The 18926-nt window shown below is 45.8% G+C and overlaps 1 long non-coding RNA gene across 3 annotated transcripts in view; it reads left to right on the top strand.

Annotated features, from left to right (window-relative positions):
- The first annotated feature begins 437 nt into the window (after positions 1-437).
- LOC131380993 (uncharacterized) overlaps positions 438-18926 on the top strand; it is a 51805-nt gene continuing 33316 nt past the window's right edge. Inside the window, exons 1-3 of one of the 3 annotated variants that reach the window (XR_009209369.1) lie at positions 452-600; positions 2065-2151; positions 13179-13358. This is a non-coding gene — a long non-coding RNA (uncharacterized LOC131380993). Of the gene's footprint in view, positions 601-2064; positions 2152-13178; positions 13359-18926 lie in introns of those variants that run through there. The other 2 variants (XR_009209370.1, XR_009209371.1) reach the window with 2 other exon arrangements.

The raw sequence follows: 18926 nt of genomic DNA, 5'->3' as shown, positions 1-18926 counted from the left end.
TCAAGGCCCACACGCGCTGTATCCTACCGCACGGTGCCGGAAGGCACATGAAAGACTATTGCAGCCTAACTGCAGCCCAATCTTCTCATGACAAAGACACGGAAATGGAGGCCTCTAAGAGAAAGTGACTTGATCACCCTTATGCTCTTAAATGGTAAGCATCCAGGGATCATCCAAGTTAAGGTGGCCCATACGCAGCTGGCAAGGCAGGACCCGAGGCTGAATGAGAGGTACAGTTGGCTCCACGGTATTGGCAGAACCCACAGCTAGTTTTCAATGCTGAGAACTGTCCATCCTGGCAGAGGCTCACTGCCCTCTGTGCCCTCCCTGGTTGCCTGGGCAGATGGTGAGCTGTGGTTGCCAAGGAGCCTGCGTTGGCAGTTCTGAAATGGGACGCGTCAGCAGCCTCGCTCCAGCGGCTTCCCACATCCTTGAGTAACCGCCACACAAAGGTGCTGGGCATGAGACCAAGGGTGCGGCGGAGATCGAATTAGTAATACACACTCGGTGACCCTCCCCAGCCAGGTTTCACTGTGCGCTTATGACCAACACTCATCCCTTCCTTAGCATATGTGGTGTCTTTAAGAGCCAAGTAAAAAGGTAAAACTGCAGGGAGTCAGGAGGGGGAAACTGGCCTGGGGTACAGATTCCCTCAAAATGAAAATATACGTAATTGGCTACTTGTAGGTCATGAGGCATTAAGTGAAACTGTCAAAGCTTGAAAGTGGGCTACAGTGGGATGGGCAATGCCCAGAGGGAGGCAGAAAGGTGTAAGTAATCCGAGGTGAATGTGGGTCTTGTTGGCATGGTAGATTTATGCCCTGTCTTCATAATGTACCCTTTCATCTTGGGAGCCTGGATTCCAAAAATCTAGTCTAGACAGGAATTGATGGCGCTACCTCTCAGCTTACATCGTTCAAGGTTTCTCAACACCAAAGACTCCTGAATATTGATGGGAACAACCCACTCAGCCAGGGGATGTGGCTCAGAACTCAGGAGGCCAAAGGCATCATTCTTCCAGGCACGGAGGCCCTGCTCCCTGCTCAGGCACAGCCCTACAGGGGCAGAGTCACTCATTCTGGGGGATGACGCTGCCTTTTGTCTTCATCTCCCCAAGTGGGAGACAAGTCCCAGCACGCCTGCCACCTGGCAGTCAGCCTTGCGGCTTCTCTTTCGTCCTTTTCATGTGTGCTCGGTGCCGGTTTCAGCGGCTTTCATCAGAGACTGAAACTACCCCCACTCCCATCACCTCCCAGGGCCATAGGCAGGCCCTGGCTGACAGAGCCAGGCCTAGGAGCCTGGGCAACGATAAATAGGTGGCTGGGAGGACCTCTCCGAGCCCCCTTCTCTGCCCAGGCAGGCTTTCTCCTTGGGTGGCCAGAGCCAGGGCCCAGGAGCCCCTGCTGCACGGACTGAGAGGCTGAGGGGCTTCACTCCTGAGGAAGGCCCCTTCTTCCTAATCCCTGTGCTTTGGACCCAGCAAATTCAGCCTGGGAACTGGGGGCTGCTGTGGAAGAGAGATGCAGCTAGGGAGCATTTATAGTGCAGCACGTGAGGCTGAGCAGTGACAGAGCTGCGGGCCTGAGAATTACAAAACAGACTTGAACAGATGAAATATTGCCCAGGCATGGTGGCTCATGCCTGTAATCCTAGCACTTTGGGAGGCCGAGGCAGGCGGATCCCTTGAGGTCAGGAGTTTGAGACCAGCCTGGCCAACATGGTGAAACCCCATCTCTACTAAATATTAGCTGGGCGTGGTGGCGGGCACCTGTAATCCCAGCTACTTGAGAGGCTGAGGCAGGAGAATCGCTTGAATCCAGGTGGCAGAGGTTGCAGTGATCCAAGATCATGCCACTGCACTCCAGCCTGGGTGACAGAGCCAGACTCTGTCTAAACAAACAAAAAAAAACATTCAATATTAACTGATGCAGGGAAAACAGAGAAAAGCTATACATGCTCAAAACAAAATGAAAAAGAGCACAGGGCTCAGAAACCAGTTTGTCAGTCTTTGTGAACAGCTGGGATCTCTGACTCATGCACTGTCCCCTGTTCTCTATGCCACAGGAACGAGGCAGCGAGAAGCCAGATTCTGCCGGAGACAGAGCAGAGAGCCAAACCATCGCCACTTACTGGTGTATGAACCGGGGCAAGGTAGGGGGCATCCCTGAGCCTCAGCTTCCTCGTTTGCAAAATGGTGACATGCCTGCTTCCCAGGGCTGTTGTTAAGGTTAAATGATGACACAGTTTACCATATGCCAGGCACATAGTAGGCACTAAATAGTCACAGTTATTAGCCCTGAGCAAATATTGCTCAGCCATTCCCTTGTAAAGCCTATTCTCAAACCAACTTTCCATGTGGACGTTCAATCATCTTTCTGGATGACCTCGCCTTACCCATTGCCTCAGATTCTGTGTGTGTGTGTATAGAAGAAACAAAGAAAAAAAGTGCTTTTCACATAGTGAGGACATTTCCCTGTCCTATGAGTCTGTGTATATGTGTGCATATGTATATGTATGTACACACACACACACACACACAAACACACAGCCCCGTGGAATAGGCAGGACAGAGTTGCATTTCCCCCCTTTTAAAGATGAGGATGCTGAGCCTCAGAAACGTCAAGTGACCTGAACAAAGTCACACAGCCAATGTGTTTCTCCAAAAGAAGTGACCAGGAGTCAGTGTTTCTTTAAACAAGGGTGTCCAATCTTTTGGCTTCTCTGGGCCACACTGGAAGAAGAATTGTCTTGGGCCACACATAAAATACACTAGCACTAATGATAGCTGATGAGCTAAAAAAAAAATAAAAATAAAAATCACACAAAAAAACCAATGTTTTAAGAAAGTTTACAAATTTGTGTTGGGCTACATTCAAAGCCGTCCTGGGCCATGGGTTGGACAAGCTTGCTCCACCGTAAACACGTGATGAAGAGACATTGAAATCGTACCTTTAGGGCTGTTTTAGGAACGGAAGAGGCATCACCTGGCTATCTTGAGAAAGCAGATTTCAATTTTCTATTCATTAATGTGCTTCCATCTACCTTGAAATCATTCTGATGATTTCCAGATCCAAGTCCCTTGAATAAATTCCAGGGAAAGTCAAGTCACAGGACAGAATGGCCGTCACCTTGAAAAAAAATTACTTTCTCCTGGAGGCACTACTGAGGCTCAGTGATCCCACCTCTGCCACTCCACCCTACTGCATGTGGCATCCCTGAGCCTCCGCTCCGGGGAAAACAGACAAAACTAAACATGCTCAAAACAAAACAAAAATGGAAACAGGGCTCAGAAACCAGTTTGTCCGGTTCCCGTCATTTCTACTGCAATGACAGATCCAGTGACCTTGGCAGCCCTCATCCGTTCACGACATCTTCCCATTACCATCTAACGTGCCCCTCCCAATAGCTCCATGAGGTAGAGGCTGCACACAGGCTCAGGATCCCCACTTCACAGGTGGCAATGTCAAGGCGCAGTGACATGCAGCTTCTTGTCCCAGGTCAGGTGTCTCATGATTGTTGAGCCACTGTCTTCTGACCTGGCCAGTGATCTTCCCTTTGGACCACAACCCCTCTGAAAGGCACTGTGCTGAGAAACATGGATTTACTTTACCTATTGCTATTTTGTACATTTGAAATGATCTTTCCAAAACAGATTTAATAATTGAAAGTTTGGCTTTCTGTTCCTTGGAGAAAAGGGACATGCTTTGAAGAAGGAATTGGAACATGAACAGTCATGTTTTGTAGGCATTCATGTTTATTTCTCTGATATTGTGGCTTCCTCTGGAAAAATCCAACGAACACATCCGTTTCAAGTCTTGAGAAACTCCCAAATGTTGACCATGTGTCTGATTCCTGTGTGGTCAAAACAGTGATGTTTCTCAATGTCCACAACTTATTTCCATGTTAAAATAATTCCACGCTCAGCTAAATCCCACTTACACACAAGTGTGCACCTGTTAAAATAGGTCATTTTTCACTGTTAATCTTCCAGATTCCATGAGTATGTGTGGGAACCGCAGACAAATGCAACTTGAATGTCACGAAAGGCATTTTTCTTCACTGAGTGACCCTGGTTGGCCCAGACACCTCAGGTCCCTTGCTCCCACAGATCTGTAAAACTAAGGAAGATCCCTTTCTGCTGAGAGAATGGATTGTAATTAAATCTTAGCATAGAAGGCCTTGTGTGAAACTGTATGGACTTTTGTCTTACAACTGGGTTATTTTTTAATTACATTTTTGTCGATCTTTTCTAAACTCTGAAGTATGTCGGCATGGAAACTCAGTAACTTTTCTCAATGCTCCCCATAAAGCTAAAAATTGAGAAGAAGAGAAAGAAAAAGGGAAAAAATTAAAATTTCAGAGCAAGAAGCTCTAGCCTCTGAGATTTTGTTACTGTTGCAAAAGTAATAGGTCAACTTTGCCACAACCACAATGCTAAAAACTAGATGCACAAAAGAGCAATTTTTATCCCAAAGTCTTCTTGGTGATGAGATTTTTTTTTTCCTGCTTCAGATTGGGCGTACTTCCAGAAACCCAAGGGCCCTAAATCAATATCAAGTGACTGCTTCCAACTCATAAGAGCCTCTAGGCCTCATTGCAAATGTGGGCACTGAGTTCCAGAGAGACAGGCTTAAAGAAATTGATGGCAAAAATGGGAAGCTCTGTGGCTGACCTCAGTTGCAGGATCCGTGCTGGGACAGCTGTCCTCCACTCCATGATTTGTGAGGGCCTGCCTGGTATTGCTAATCTTCCTGACAGTTTATTTTGAAGAGAAAAGGGGCCAGTGGCACTGTAGGCAGCATCAGACAAGCCACAGATCTCCTGGGAGATCTACGCTCTCCGGGAGGCAGAGAACAACATTTTGCCTTTCCATAGGGTTGTTAATATACATATGAATCCCAAATCCAAGAATGGGCTCTTCAAACTGGTGTATTTAAACACTTTTTCGGCTGGGCCCGGTGGCTCACGCTTGTAATCCCAGCACTTTGGGAGGCCGAGGCGGGCGGATCACGAGGTCAGGAGATCGAGACCACGGTGAAACCCCGTCTCTATTAAAAATACAAAAAAAAAATTAGCCGGGCGTGGTGGTGGGCGCCTGTAGTCCCAGCTACTCGGAGAGGCTGAGGCAGGAGAATGGCGTGAACCCGGGAGGCGGAGCTCGCAGTGAGCCGAGATTGCGCCACTGCACTCCAACCTGGGCGACAGAGCGAGACTCCGTCTCAAAAAAAAAAATAAATAAATAAAAAATAAACACTTTTTCAGGGACACATGTTTCAAGAAGGGGATAAACAGGGCATGATGTGGATCCTGTGCTGTCCTCAAAGAAGGGAAGGTGGACTGCCATGTTTCTAGTGTAGAATCTGGCACAGAAACCACCCATAGCACGTGCACCACAGACCTGCTTTAGCTGAAAGGATCCTTTCTACATTCCTTCCACCACCTGGTGAGTGGCCACGTTGATGATGAGACCTGGGGCCTTTAAAAATCCTCTTTCAGGTCTCCAGCCAACCCTCTCCATTCAACTCAGTTTCACAAACCTTTTCTTAGCAGCTACCCATTCCCAAGGACTGTAGTGGGTGCCACAGGGGAGACAGAGGTGAAGGAGACACAGTCCTTTCTGCTGATTCTGCAGCTGAGTCAGCTGATAGCCTATGTCTATTTGCCAAGAATATGACCGAATGAGTGAAAACAACAAAACAAAAAAAGCTGAGTCGGTGAGATGACTAGACTCGGGAGGGTACTGAGAATGTCGAAGCTATGAGTCCCCTGGAGGCCAAGGCAAGTTTGCAGATGGCATGGTAACAGCAGGGTGGTTGCTGAGGGAACCTGAAACCATGTCACATGGAAAAGATTTGTAGGAGTGGAGGACCTTTGGCCTGGAGAAGAAAAGCTTTGGAGAACAGAAAGGCTGGTTTCACATACCTGAGAGACTGTCATGGGGAAGACCCATACTTTGTTCTCTGGGGCCCCAGAGGATAGAACAGGACTGTGGTGGGGATAAGTAGGGGGACCGATTGCAGCTCGAAATTGTGAAGTCCTGTCCTTGTCAGAGCTGTCCCAGGTGGAGTGGGATGTACCGGGAGGTGGTGAGTTCCTGTCATTGCAGGGATTTCAGTCGGGGTGGAGAGTCCACTAGACAAAGACACTGTGGAGAAGAACCACGCATGGAGGAGGGTGGAGGGCCTGATCCTCTAAGCTTCACTCTCTGCCTGGGAGTCTTGGATTCCTCCCTCCTCTTACTATAACTTAACGAGCCGCTAACGCCAACACCTGGCTTCTTATTCAAACATGCTTAACTGTGAACGGGGAAGACTGGCATCACAGGTGGGCAAATTAACAACAAACTCCCTCAGGGGTCTCCAGAATGAGAGAGAAGGGACAAAGACAGAATCGTTCTGCGTGCCTGCAAGTTGGATTTGGAGTCTCCACACTGTGCCTCTGGGCGTTGACCAGAAGAGGGGTCTCTTTGCTGTGTCTTTAGCAAGGTGACAAGCAGGAGAGCTGGGTAGCACAGCCTGGGGCTCACAGGCAGCAGATCACCTTCAGCTCCCCAGGCCCCTCTGTCATGGACTCAGGCCACAGCTGGGACTCAGTCACCAGGACAGGCAGAGCCCAGAGGGCATTGCTCCACCAGGTGGGCACAGCAAACAGCCCTTCTCCACACTCCCACTCTTCCCAGTAGACAGGGTGCCTGGGGAGTGACTCAAGGGAACTCAGCCTGTTCATCTCACCCGCTTCTGCCTACCTCTCCACACACACTTTTGTCCTTGTTAAAACCATGAGCAGTTTTTTCCTGATATCACAGCCTAGGAAATCGATGCCTCGTTCAGTGAGCCAGCACTTGCTGTGCTCTTGCCACAGGTTGGGACTGTGTGGATGGATGCCCCGTTGCTAAGGGAGAACAGAGAAGGGACCTAGCTCAGGCTGGGGCTTTACAGAAGGCTTCCGAGAAGGGATGTCATTGGCCTGACTCTTAGAGGAAGGAAAAGAAGAGCAGCAAGTACAAATGATTAGTGCTATTCATCAGCAAATCAGGAGACTGGGCGTGTAGGGAGATGGGGCTGAGGAAGTCACTCTGAACACAGACAAGGGGCCTGATTGTCATCTGAAATGCCTGATGTTTTCCTGTTGGTTATGGGAAACAGAGGGATGACATAGATTGACTTATAGAGATTTTTCTGTCTGCATCAAAGGCATCATAAACAAGAGGGTAAGACTAGTGGCAAAGAAATGAGTCAGAATTCTGTAATAGTTTAGTCGAGACATGAGAAGACCCTGAGCTAGCTCAGTGGTAGCAGGGTGGAAAGGAGGGGGACCAAAAAGAGAAATATTTTGGATTTAAAAAGTAACAAGACTGTCCAACAAATAGAAGATACAGAGACAAATGATTCGATAAGGCAAGGGTCAAAAGACTTGAACAGGCACCTCACAAAAGAAGATAATGCCCAATTAAGCACATGAAAGAGTGTTCAACATCATTAAATATCAGGGAAATGCGAGTTAAAACTATAACAAGATAGCAGTTCATACCCCTTAGAATGGCTAAAATCAAAACGAATGATCATACCAAGTGCTGGTGGGAATGTGAGGAGCCTGGAACTCTCATGCACTGCTGGTGGGAGAGGCCAATGGTAGAAACTCTTTGAAGGACTCTGAGAGTGTCTTATTAATGTACATCTACCCTATGAGCAAGCAATTCCACTGCTAGGTATTTGCCCAAGAATACTATGTTTATACAAACTTGTATAAGAAAAATATGTTCCCAATAAAATTGTAAAGAATGTTTATGGCAGTCTTATTCAAATATTGAAGAACTGGCAGAAACCCAGATGTCCATCAGGAAGTACATGGATAAACAACCTATGGTATGTCCATATAATGGAATATCACTAAGCAATAGAAAGGAACAAAGTATTTATATGTTCAGTGTAACATGGATGACTAGCAAAACCATTATGGTAAGTGAAGGAAACCAGACCCAGAACAGCACACACTGTATGATTCCATTTACATGAAATCCAAATGTAGACAAACGAATACATAATATTAGACACCAGTTTGTGGGTTTATGTGTTTTGGGGTGTTAGGTGGGGGGTTGTTGACCAGTTAGAGGCATGAGGGAACTTCCTCAAAGAATAGAAATGTCTTATATTTTATTTTGAGGATTATGACATGAATGTGTAGGATTGTCAAAATTAATCATACTAAACATTAAAACCTGAGCATTTTTTTTCTAGGTAAACTTTATTTTAAAACAAAAACAAAATAAAAACCAGGTCTGGGCCGGGCGTGGTGGCTCACACCTGTAATCCCAGCACTTTGGGAAGCTGAGGTGGGCAGATCACAAACTCAGGAGTTTGAGAACAGCCTGGCCAACATGGTGAAAACCCATCTCTACTAAAAATGCAGAAATTAGCCAGACATGGTGGTGGTGCATGCCTATAATCCCAGCTACTCAGGAGACTGAGGCATGAGAATCGCTTGAACCTAGGAGGCGGAGGTTGCAGTCAGCCGAGATCGCGCCACTGCACTCCAGCCTGGCGACAGAGCGAGACTCCGTCTCAAAAAAACAAAACAAAACAAAACCCAGGTCTGGTGATTGATATATATTTGACCCTCACATTTCTAGCTTGAATGTTTGTGTGGATGGTGGTGACACTAAGACAGATGAAGGATGTGAGAGGAAGAGAAGGTAAAGGAGGAAAAAGATGAGTTAAATGTTGTATAAATGGAGTATGTGGTATCCATTATCACAGGCACCAGCTAGTGATATCCTGAAGGAAAAAAAAAAAAACACAACACCAACAACAAAAACAAAACCACCTGAATCAATGAGTCTGAAGCTCAGAGAAGAGGTCAGGATAGGAACATACCCCTGACAGTCACTTGGTCATTGTGAAAAGCAGGAGTATGAGTGAAATGATGCAGAGAGGAGCTCTGGCATTAGAAAGCAGTGGCCAGAGGCTGGATCCTGAGAGGCAGCACTCATTACTGGGTTAGCAGAAGAGAGCGTTCCATGATGGAGACTGCAACTCATCCCGGAGGCATGAGGAGAACCAGGAAAGGGCAGAACCACAGTCATTCAAAGCCAAGAGTTTTGTGGGGTTTTTTTTTTTTTTTTTTAAATTCATTTGTTTTAGTAGGTGTTTCATGTATTAAAAGACTTTTCTAAACAAATTTACTGTGGCATAAATTACATACCATAAAATTCATTCATTTGAAGCATATGGGTCACTGAGTTTTAGTGAATTTATACAGTCCTGTAACCACTACCACACTCAAGTTTTAAAACATTTTCATTGCCACAAAAATTTCCCTCACACCCCTTTGCTGTTGATCCCTGATCCCAAGCCCAGCCCCAGACAACCACAGATATGCTTTTGTCATTAGAGTTTTGCCATTTTTAGAAATTTCATACAAATGGAATCATGTAGTCCTTTGTGTCTGGCTTCTTTCTTTTAATGTGTTTTTGAGATTTCTTCACGTTGTTGCCTGAATTTGTAATATATTTCTTTGTTATGGAGCGTAGTTTTTCACTGTATGAATAGACCATATTTTGTTTATCCATTCGTCAACTGACGGACATTGGCATTGCTTCCATTTTGTGTTATGATGGATAATCCTGCAATGGATATTGACTTACAACTCTTCGGTAGGACGCAGATTTTCATTTCTCTCGGGTGAATACCTAAGGGCAGAATTGCTGGGTTGCATGGCAAGCATGCGTTTACTTTTAAAGGAAACTGCCAAACTTTTGCAAAAAGGCTCTACCATTTTACCTTTCCACTAGCAACTTACAAGGGTCCCAGTTTCTCTATGCCTTTATCAACACTCGATATTGTTTTGTTTTGTTTTTTAATTTTCCTAGTAGGCATATAATTGGATCTTATTGTGGTTTTAATTTTAATTTGTATTGCCCTAATACCAGTGGTGTTGAACATTTTTTATGTGCTTTTGGAATATTCATATATCTTCTTTGGTGAAACATTTGTTCATATCTTTTGCCAATCTTTTAATTGGGTAGTTTCTCTTGCTATTGAGTTATAAGGGTTCTTTATATATTCTTAATTCAAATCAGATAGTTTGCAAATATTTTCTCCCAATCTGTGACCTTTCATTTCCTGTCACTGAACAAATTTTTAAATTTCGATGAAGCCTAATGACTACGTTTTTTTCTTTTATAATTTGTACTTTTTGCTTCCTAAGGAATCTGCTTAACCCAAAATTATATATAAAAAAAATTTCTTCATTTTCTCCTAGAAGTTTTTTAGTTTTAGTCCTGTAATTCATTTTGAATTAATTTTTGTATATGGTATAAGGAAAGGGTCAATAGTAATATCTTTTATAACTATTCAGTGATTTCAAGATCATTTATAAAAATAGACTATGTTTATCACTATCGAATTACCCTGGTCTGGTATCTTTATCAAAATTAGTTGACCATATAAAAGTGAGGATCTATTTCTAGACTCTCAATTCCACTCTATTGATCCATTGTTATCTAATACCACACTGTTAATTACTGTAGTTTTATAGTAAGTCTTATAATCAGGTAGCATATATTTTTAACTTGATTATTTAAAAAAAATTGTTTTGTGTCACAGTACAAATAGATGTTTTTCCAAAGAAGATATACAAATGTCCAATAAGCACATTAAAGATGCTCAAATGTTACTAACCAGTAGAGAAATGCAAATCAGAACCACAGCAAGATACCACCTCACACCCATTAGGATGGCTACTATCAAAAATAATCATAATAACATGTCGGTGAGGATATAGAGAAACTAGATCCCTTGTATACTGTTGGTGAAAATTTAAATGGTGCAGCCACTTTGAAAAATAGTATGATGTTTCCTCAAGTATTAATAATAGAATTACCATATGACTCAGCAATTCTACTTCTGCGTATATACCTAAAAGAATCGAAGGGGCTGGAAGAGATATTTGTATACCCATGTACATAGCAGCATTATTCACAATAGCCAAAAGGTGGAGGCAACTCAAGTGTCCATTGACAAATGAATAAACAAAATGTGGTATGTATCCATATACACACATACATACATACATACATAGATACACACACAGTGGACTATAAAATGAAGGAAATTTCGACACATACTACAATGTGGTTAAATATTGAGGTCATGTGAAATGAAGTAAGTCCATCACAAAAAGACAAATGTATAATTCCACTTATGTGAGTTAACTAGAGTTGTCATTTCCTTAGAGACAGAAATTAGAATGGTGGTTGCCAGGAGTTGTGAGTCGAGGGGAATGGGAAGTTATTTAAAGGATATTGAATTTAGGCTGGGTGTGGTGGCTTACACCTATAATCCCAGTGCTTTGGGAGGCTGAGGTGGGTAGATCTCTGCAGATCTCTTGAGCCCAGGAGGCAGGCGGATTCCTTAAGCCCAGGAGACCAGTCTGCGTAACATGGCAAAACCCAGTCTCTACAAAAAAGTACAAAAATTAGCTGGGCATGATGGTGCATGCCTGTAGTCCCAGCTACTCAGGAGGCTGAGGTGGGAGGACTGCTTGAGCCTGGGAAGTGAAGGTTGCAGTGAGCTGAGATCATGCCACCGCGCTCCGGCCTGGGCAATAGAGTAAGACTCTGTCTCAAAAAATAAAATGAAGTTTATTAAACATAGTTTGGGAAGATGAGAAGTTCTGGAGATTAGTTGCATGCCAATGTTAATATACTTAACATTGCTAAACTATAAGCTTAAAAATTATTAAGTTGGTAAATTTTATGTGTATTTTACCTCAATTAAAAAACATTTTTTAAATTGTTTTGTTTAATCTAGGTTATTTGTCTTTTCAAATGAATTTTAAGATCAGCTTGTCAATTCCTACAAAAATGTCCACTGGGATTTTTATTGTGATTTCATTAAATATATAGATTAATTTAAAAATAATTACCATCTTTAATTAAAAATATTGAGACCTCCAAGTGATAACATGGCATATCTCTCTGTTTATTCAGGTATTCTTTTAATTTCTCTCAGCAATATGTTGTAGTTTTCAGTGTATAAGTCTTAAATGGCTTTTATTAAATTTATTCCTAAATATTTTTATGCTACTGTCAGTGGAATTTCTAAAGTTTTATTTTTGGGGTTGTTCTTTGCTGGCATATACAAATACAATTGATTTCTACATATTAACCTTATATTCTGTGACACTGTTGAATTCATTTATCAGTTCTAGTAGCTTTTTGAAAATTCCTTAGAATTTTCTACATATATGATCACATTGTTCACAAAAAAAAATGGTTTTATTTCTTCTGTTCCAATGTGTATGCCTTGTTTTTTGCATGACTTATTAAACTGGCTAGGACCTCCATACGATGTTGAATAGAAGTGGTGAGACAGAATTTTTAAATGAGGTTATTTTACTCTATGAGGAGCCCAGGTGGCCTCTGGCAGAGCAGTTCCAATAGAACTGCAGGGCAAAACCAGGCTGCTGCAGATGGATGCATGAGTGGGAATTGAGAGAATTACAGCTGCTGGGTGTTACCACTCATGAAGCTTGACTGAAGAAGGCAGGCAAATGGGTAAAGCACATTCCCTAGTCTCAAGCGGTCCCAGAGTATAAACAGGGGAGTTCTAGACATGCATTTCTTCAGCTCTGCTGCTGCCTTCCTCAGTCCAGCCACCTTCTCCCACCTGGAACTTCAACAGCCACTTACCTCCCCTTCCTGTTTCTATTCCACCTGTCCCATTTTCCAGCCCATTCTAACAAAAGTCAGAGAATATCTCTCAAAGTAAAAGTCAGATTATATTACTCCTGCACTCAAAACTCGGCAACCATGGCCATCCAGGCACTGCGCGGCATGGCCCACCAGTCCCCCGTTCCTCGCTGTGCCCCTGGCACACCATCTCGCCTCCTCTTCCTGGCAATTCTTTAGCCAGCTCAGGCTTTTTACAAAGCCTGGCTTCAGGGATTTAGGACAAAAATGTACCTGAGCAGAGGTGCAGGTGCAGAGATGTGAATGTGGGTGCAGCCTGACAACAGATGGGCTCATTTGAAAGAGAAGCCTAGTGAGGCTGGTCCAGACTCCCCCCGGGGATGAGGTTGCAGTACTTACCTGCCCGTGGCGCTGTTTAGAGTGTAGATGCATTGCATGAATGGCTATTTGGTCTCCAGTCTTCAGGTTAATTTGGTGTGTCTCACAGGCTCTCTACAACCTTGCACCTCGACGTGTGGTCTGTGGACCAGGAACATTGTCATTACCTGGAAGCTTCTTGGAAATGGAAAATCCTAGGCCACCTCCCAGACCGATGGAAGCCACATCAGCATTTTAACAAGACACCCCGGTGATTCCATGGTGCATTCTTACCCACATTAAATTTTGACACCCCATAAAAATTCACTCTTCTGAAGCAGAATTCACCTCTCTCTAGTAAAGAACTTCAATTTTTATAATGTGTCAATGAATGAAAATGTAAAACCTAGTAAGAGAAAATGGAAGGACTTGTTCATGCAACTGGTAATTAAACAAATGGGAATGAAACTTGGCTAAGGAGAGAGGATGAAGAGGATTAAACTCATCAAAGCAAGTTGGGGGTTCAAATGAGATTTCTGGGAAGGCATCAGTTGAACTCTGCAGTGAATGGCTGACCTGTTTTCATTTAATAGCTGTTCTCATGGTTACTTCCCTCTCAGGGATGCCCCGTCCCTATAGTCATGCACATATTAGGTCAGTATGCTCAGCAAAAAACACCCAAGGACCAAAAAGCTTTGTGGACATCAGGTTACAAGCTGTATGCTGCCCCTCCCTGCCCCCCAGCCTCTCACCATCTTAGAAAGGCAGGACCTGTGTCATCACTGAAAGCAACGGCATGTTGATATTTTTTTTTTTTTTTTTTTTTTTGAGAAGGAGTCTCGCTCTGTCGCCCAGGCTGGAGTGCAGTGGCACAATCTCGGCTCACTGCAAGCTCCGCCTCCTGGGTTCACGCCATTCTCCTGCCTCAGCCTCTCCGAGTAGCTGGGACAGGCGCCCGCCACCACGCCCGGCTAATTTTTTGTATTTTTACTACAGACGGGGTTTCACCTTGTTAGCCAGGATGGTCTCGATATCCTTACCTCGTGATCCGCCCGCCTTGGCCTCCCAAAGTGCTGGGATTACAGGCGTGAGCCACCGCGCTCGGCCGGCATGTAGATATTTCAACCCAACCCAACACTACTGTTGGGCGAAGGCCTCGGGTGTCCAGGGAACAGAAGCCTTTGCAAGCTGGAGGGTGCAGGCCCCGCACGTTCTGCACCACCAAGAGAACATCGGGGGTTCTCTTGTTCAGTGGTTTTACAATCTTGTTTTGTAGCCCAGTTCTGGCAATGCTGCCGGGACCATTCTCCTCTCAGGACTTCTTCTACAGTCTGCCCAGAAGCAGAGCCCCGCAGGGCGATGATCGGTGCTTCTGACTTTGGCTTATGAAATCAGCCAGTATTGTCCAAGATAAACTCTGATCTAAACAACAACAACAAAAAAACTCAAAGTATAAAATGTGTGTCTCTACAAGCAACACCACTGTTAGAATGTCAGGGCTGAGAGACCTCATTTATTGGAACAGGCCTTCACCTGTGATCAATTACCGACAGGAGGCAGAATAGCAACGTGGTTAAAGAGCTCACGTTTTGGCACCAGGCTGCCTGACTTTGAATCTTCGCAGCTGTGTGATCTTGGATTAAATGTTAACATATCTTTTCTCGGTTTCCTCATCTATAAAATAGAAATAATCATAATGCTTGCTTCATAAGGTTATTCTGAGGGTTAAATAGAACCATCAACCTACCCTGCTTAGGAGAATGCCTGGCACCCAGGACCCGCTCAGTAAATGTAGCTATTGCAATCATCAAATCCGCTGTTAGCATGGACTCTCAAGGAGGGGAAGCACGAGGGGCTCGTGGGAGCTACAGCCTGGAGGAAGGTGGGGGTCAGAGAAGGCTTCAGGGGTAACTTGAAGTCTAGTAAGAATAGGCAACCTCCTGGGCTCCACATTCTACCTCTTATTTGTTCTGCTTATTATTCTTATTTGTTCTGCTGGAGTCCACGCTCGCATGTGGACACACACACACACATGCAACACGTCAGCAGATTTGCAGCTGTCAGGGACATAACATGGGAACAACTGCCAGCAGCTGAGATCCCAGCCCCAGCGCGCTCACTCTGGCTGCTCCAGCTCCAGCTGTGAGGGCGGAGGAAGACTGGAGCCAAAAGTCAGCCTCCCCCACCCTTGAGAAAATCTCTAGATTAGGCAGCTGCCTGCTCTCCCTCCTCCTCCCCCTAGGCTCTCAGCTGGAGGATGGGAAGATGGATAGGGAGGCCAGGAGCCTGAGGCCAGGAAATTGGCTCTCTTTATTCCCATCTTCCTGGAGAGTGAGCAGGAGACCCCCGCCCCAGGATCCCAGAGCCTAGCCTTGCCTACAGCTGTTCTGCTTTTGCAGCCAGGCATCTGTCCGGCTCCATTGTTCCTGGATGTGGGTGAGGAGTGGGAGGAGGCAAGAGCTGCCGTCCAACTCTAACAGTGCTTCTCAGCCGCGGCTTCACTTCGGAGTCACTGGGGAGCTTTGGCTTGGGCCACGCCTCAGAAGAACTGAAGGAGAATCTCTGGGGGTAGGGCCTGGGCTCTGGTATTTTTTCGTAAAGCTTCCTGGGTCATTGTACTGAGTACCTAGGGTTGAGAAAGATGGACAGATAAGGAAAACTAGCTTGCAGGAGTCATCAACCACAGCCCTTCAGATCCGAATGGAACTTTGGAAACTGTCGGCCTAACACCCTTCTTTTCTTTCCTTCTTTCTTTCTTTTTCTTTCTTTCTTTCTTTCTTTCTTTCTTTTTCTTCCTTCCTTCCTTTTTCTTTCTTTTTCTTCCTTCCTTCCTTCCTTCCTTTCTTTTTCTTTCTTTCTTTCTTTCTTTTTTCTGAGACAGACTTTTTTTGCTCTTGTTGCCCAGGCTGGAGTGCAGTGGCGCTATCTCGGCTCACCACACCTCTGTCTCCTGTGTTCAAGCGATTCTCCTGCCTCAGCCTCCCGAGTAGCTGGGATTACAAGCATGTGCCACCACGCCTGGCTAATTTGGTATTTTTAGTAGAGATGGAGTTTCTCCATGTTGGTCAGGCTGGTCTCAAACTCCCAACCTCAGGTGATCCGCCCGCCTCGGCCTCCCAAAGTGCTGGGATTACAGGCGTGAGCCACCCAGCCCGGCCACCAACACCCTTATTTTCCAGATGGGAAAATATAAGGCCCGGGGAGGAAACATGATAAGCCTAAGCTGAGTGAGCTGTGGCAGAGCAGAGAGAGAACACACGCGTCCTGATTCCAAGTCCAGTGTTATTTTCATGATGTGTATCACGACAAATTTTAGAAATGCCCCTTGAACACTTATGTCTTGAAGGACAGTGCTATTAATAGTTGCTACCAAGAGTACAAAAATGACATGGCACCTGACATCAAAGAGCTGGATAGAGTGGCAGACATGAGCCACTGAATGTCACCACCTGGCCTTGGGCAGACAAGGGTTGCTAGATGAAGGCCTACGCTTGCCAGATCATTCTCCCCACCTACCCAGCTGTGGAACTTAACTCTTACAGCTGCTACCAGTACAGCAATCCCACACCTAGGCCTGTGCAAGAGGAGTCCAGCACTTTCTAGGACCATGCCCGTGCCCATGGGCAAGGAGCCCAACAAGTCAAGGGCACGCGGCTACCAGGAGCCTGCATTCCTCAGTCTAGTCCTTGCCCCGAGCATCTGGAACCCTTAAATTCCCTGTCACTAGCCAGGTCTGCGGCCTACATGGGTCTTTCCTCAGGTTTGTTCTCCCAAGTATGGATTGCACAGCCAGTGTGTGTACCCCTAGGCCCAGGATATGCTGCCAGTGTGTGCACCTCAAAGCCTAGGGCCCACCAAGGGATATATAACCAGCATGTGCACCCAACCCTAAGCCCAGGGGCCACCAAGGGATACACAGCCAGTGTGTGCACCCCTAGGTCCAGGGGCCACCAAGGAATACACAGCCAGTGTGTGCACCCCTAGGTCCAGGGGCCACCAAGGAATACACAGCCAGTGCGTGCACCCCTAGGTCCAGGGGTCACCAAGGGATACACAGCCAGTGTGTGCACCCCTAGGTCCAGGGGCTACCAAAGGATACACAGCCAGTGTGTGCACCCCTAGGTCCAGGGGTCACCAAGGAATACACAGCCAGTGTGTGCACCGCTAGTCCCTGGGCCACCAAGGGATACGCAGCCAGCGTGTGCACCCCTAGTCCCTGGGCCACCAAGGGATACACAGCCATTGTGTGCACCCCTAGGTCCAGGGGCCACCACAGGATAGTTGCATTCAAGGGATTTGGAAGAGGACCTGGGCTTCTGAACTGGCTGCCCTGCTGTGTCCAGATGGGGCTGCATAAGGCTCCTTGTGGACAACGGCATTGCTAGGGAAGGAAAGGGAAGGGGGGTGGGCATGGGCTAGGGGTAAGCTCCTCTTTTGAGAATTCTAAATTAGAACATGGGCTTCAGTTAGTATAAAGATCTATTTGTCATGGCAGAAGGATAAAATATATTTTAGTTAATAGTTTTAAGCTTATTTTATAACTTTTAAATAATAGATTGATTAATTTGCATTCTTGCCCCAGACTCTGCAAATGTTAGGGCAGGCCTCTAACCCACACTTTATCATTGTGTGTATTAGAAAACAGTGGCCCCTTTTGCTGTCTGGGTAACCCCATCCAAGCATACAGCTTAGGATGTGAAGGGTAGTTGGGATTCCATCCCCATTTGGCCCCATGGCCAGGTGTCCTTGTGCTGTGCAAACCCTGTACACCCTTACCTGGCTGTTGTGGAAGAAAATCAATCCACACTCTATTAGCATAAGGAACAATTCCCGGGACAAGGGCATGGGAGAGCCACAGTGGGACATTCTCAGTCCTTTAGGATCTCACACTACCCTGGCCTGCAGCCTCTCTCCACATCTCCTGAATTACTAGCACCTTGTCTTCATCTCAATCAGTGATCCAAACACATGAAGAACCAAAGTACCCAGGGCCCCTTTCCCTGAAGCAAATCAGCTGGTCCACATACATGTCTGGAGTCCACGGGCTCGCCAGTCTGTGTGGGCTCTGTTGGCTCCACTGCATGCACAGAGCCTCCAACTCACAGAGCTACACTCACCATACCCCATTAATAAAGTGGAGAGAGGTCCCTCTCAAGTGGAGGGACTGGGGGAAACTTCATTTGGTGAGGACTTCTGTCGGGGGCTAAAGACTAAGCAGGCAGAGATCCTGGAAGTCCACCCATGAGCCAAGTCTAGGCGGTGGGGAACATGGGCGCAGCTGAGAAGAGCGTGCCAAGGTCAAGTGAGCTGTGTGTGAAGAAGAGCAGTGGGCGAGGTGGGTTCTGAGTGTCGGGTAGGAAGAGGCAGGCAGGGGCAAGGTCATAGTGGTCCTGAACGCTAAGACAAGCAGTTCAGAGGCCACCTGGTCTTCACGCTGACAATCTCAGCTGCACTCTCTGAGGAGACCTAAAAGGCAGATCTTTTTGTGCTGTTGGTAATTTTTGACACCAGAAAAGTGTGAGTTCAAGAATGTGAGTTACACTCTCGCCCAATCAAGATGCTGGTCTTTCTCCTCAATGTGGGCCTTGTTCTGAGTGAAGCCAGTACAGTGCCCGGAAGAAAGCATTGATCTTGAATCTGCTCAAGCAGGTGGCTAATTGTGTGATTGAGAACTCTGAATTTTGCCCCGTAGAGTCCCTCTGCAGCAGGGCCGTGATATGCTCATCTGTGTATCATTATTCATTCATTTGTTCATTCTTCATACGTCAGCCTCCAACTGAGGTTTTCCTTCAAGTCAGGTCACCACGAGAGCCAAGGACAAATCAAAGCAGCAGCAGACAAGGTCCCTCATGCCTTTCTTTATTCTCTTAGAGCCTCC

This window comes from Hylobates moloch, unplaced genomic scaffold (assembly GCF_009828535.3).
Source record: "Hylobates moloch isolate HMO894 unplaced genomic scaffold, HMol_V3 SCAFFOLD_13, whole genome shotgun sequence".
Classification (NCBI taxonomy): Eukaryota; Metazoa; Chordata; class Mammalia; order Primates; family Hylobatidae; genus Hylobates; species Hylobates moloch.
Note: the sequence above shows the minus strand (reverse complement) of the source record. Positions and strands in the feature narration are given on the sequence as shown.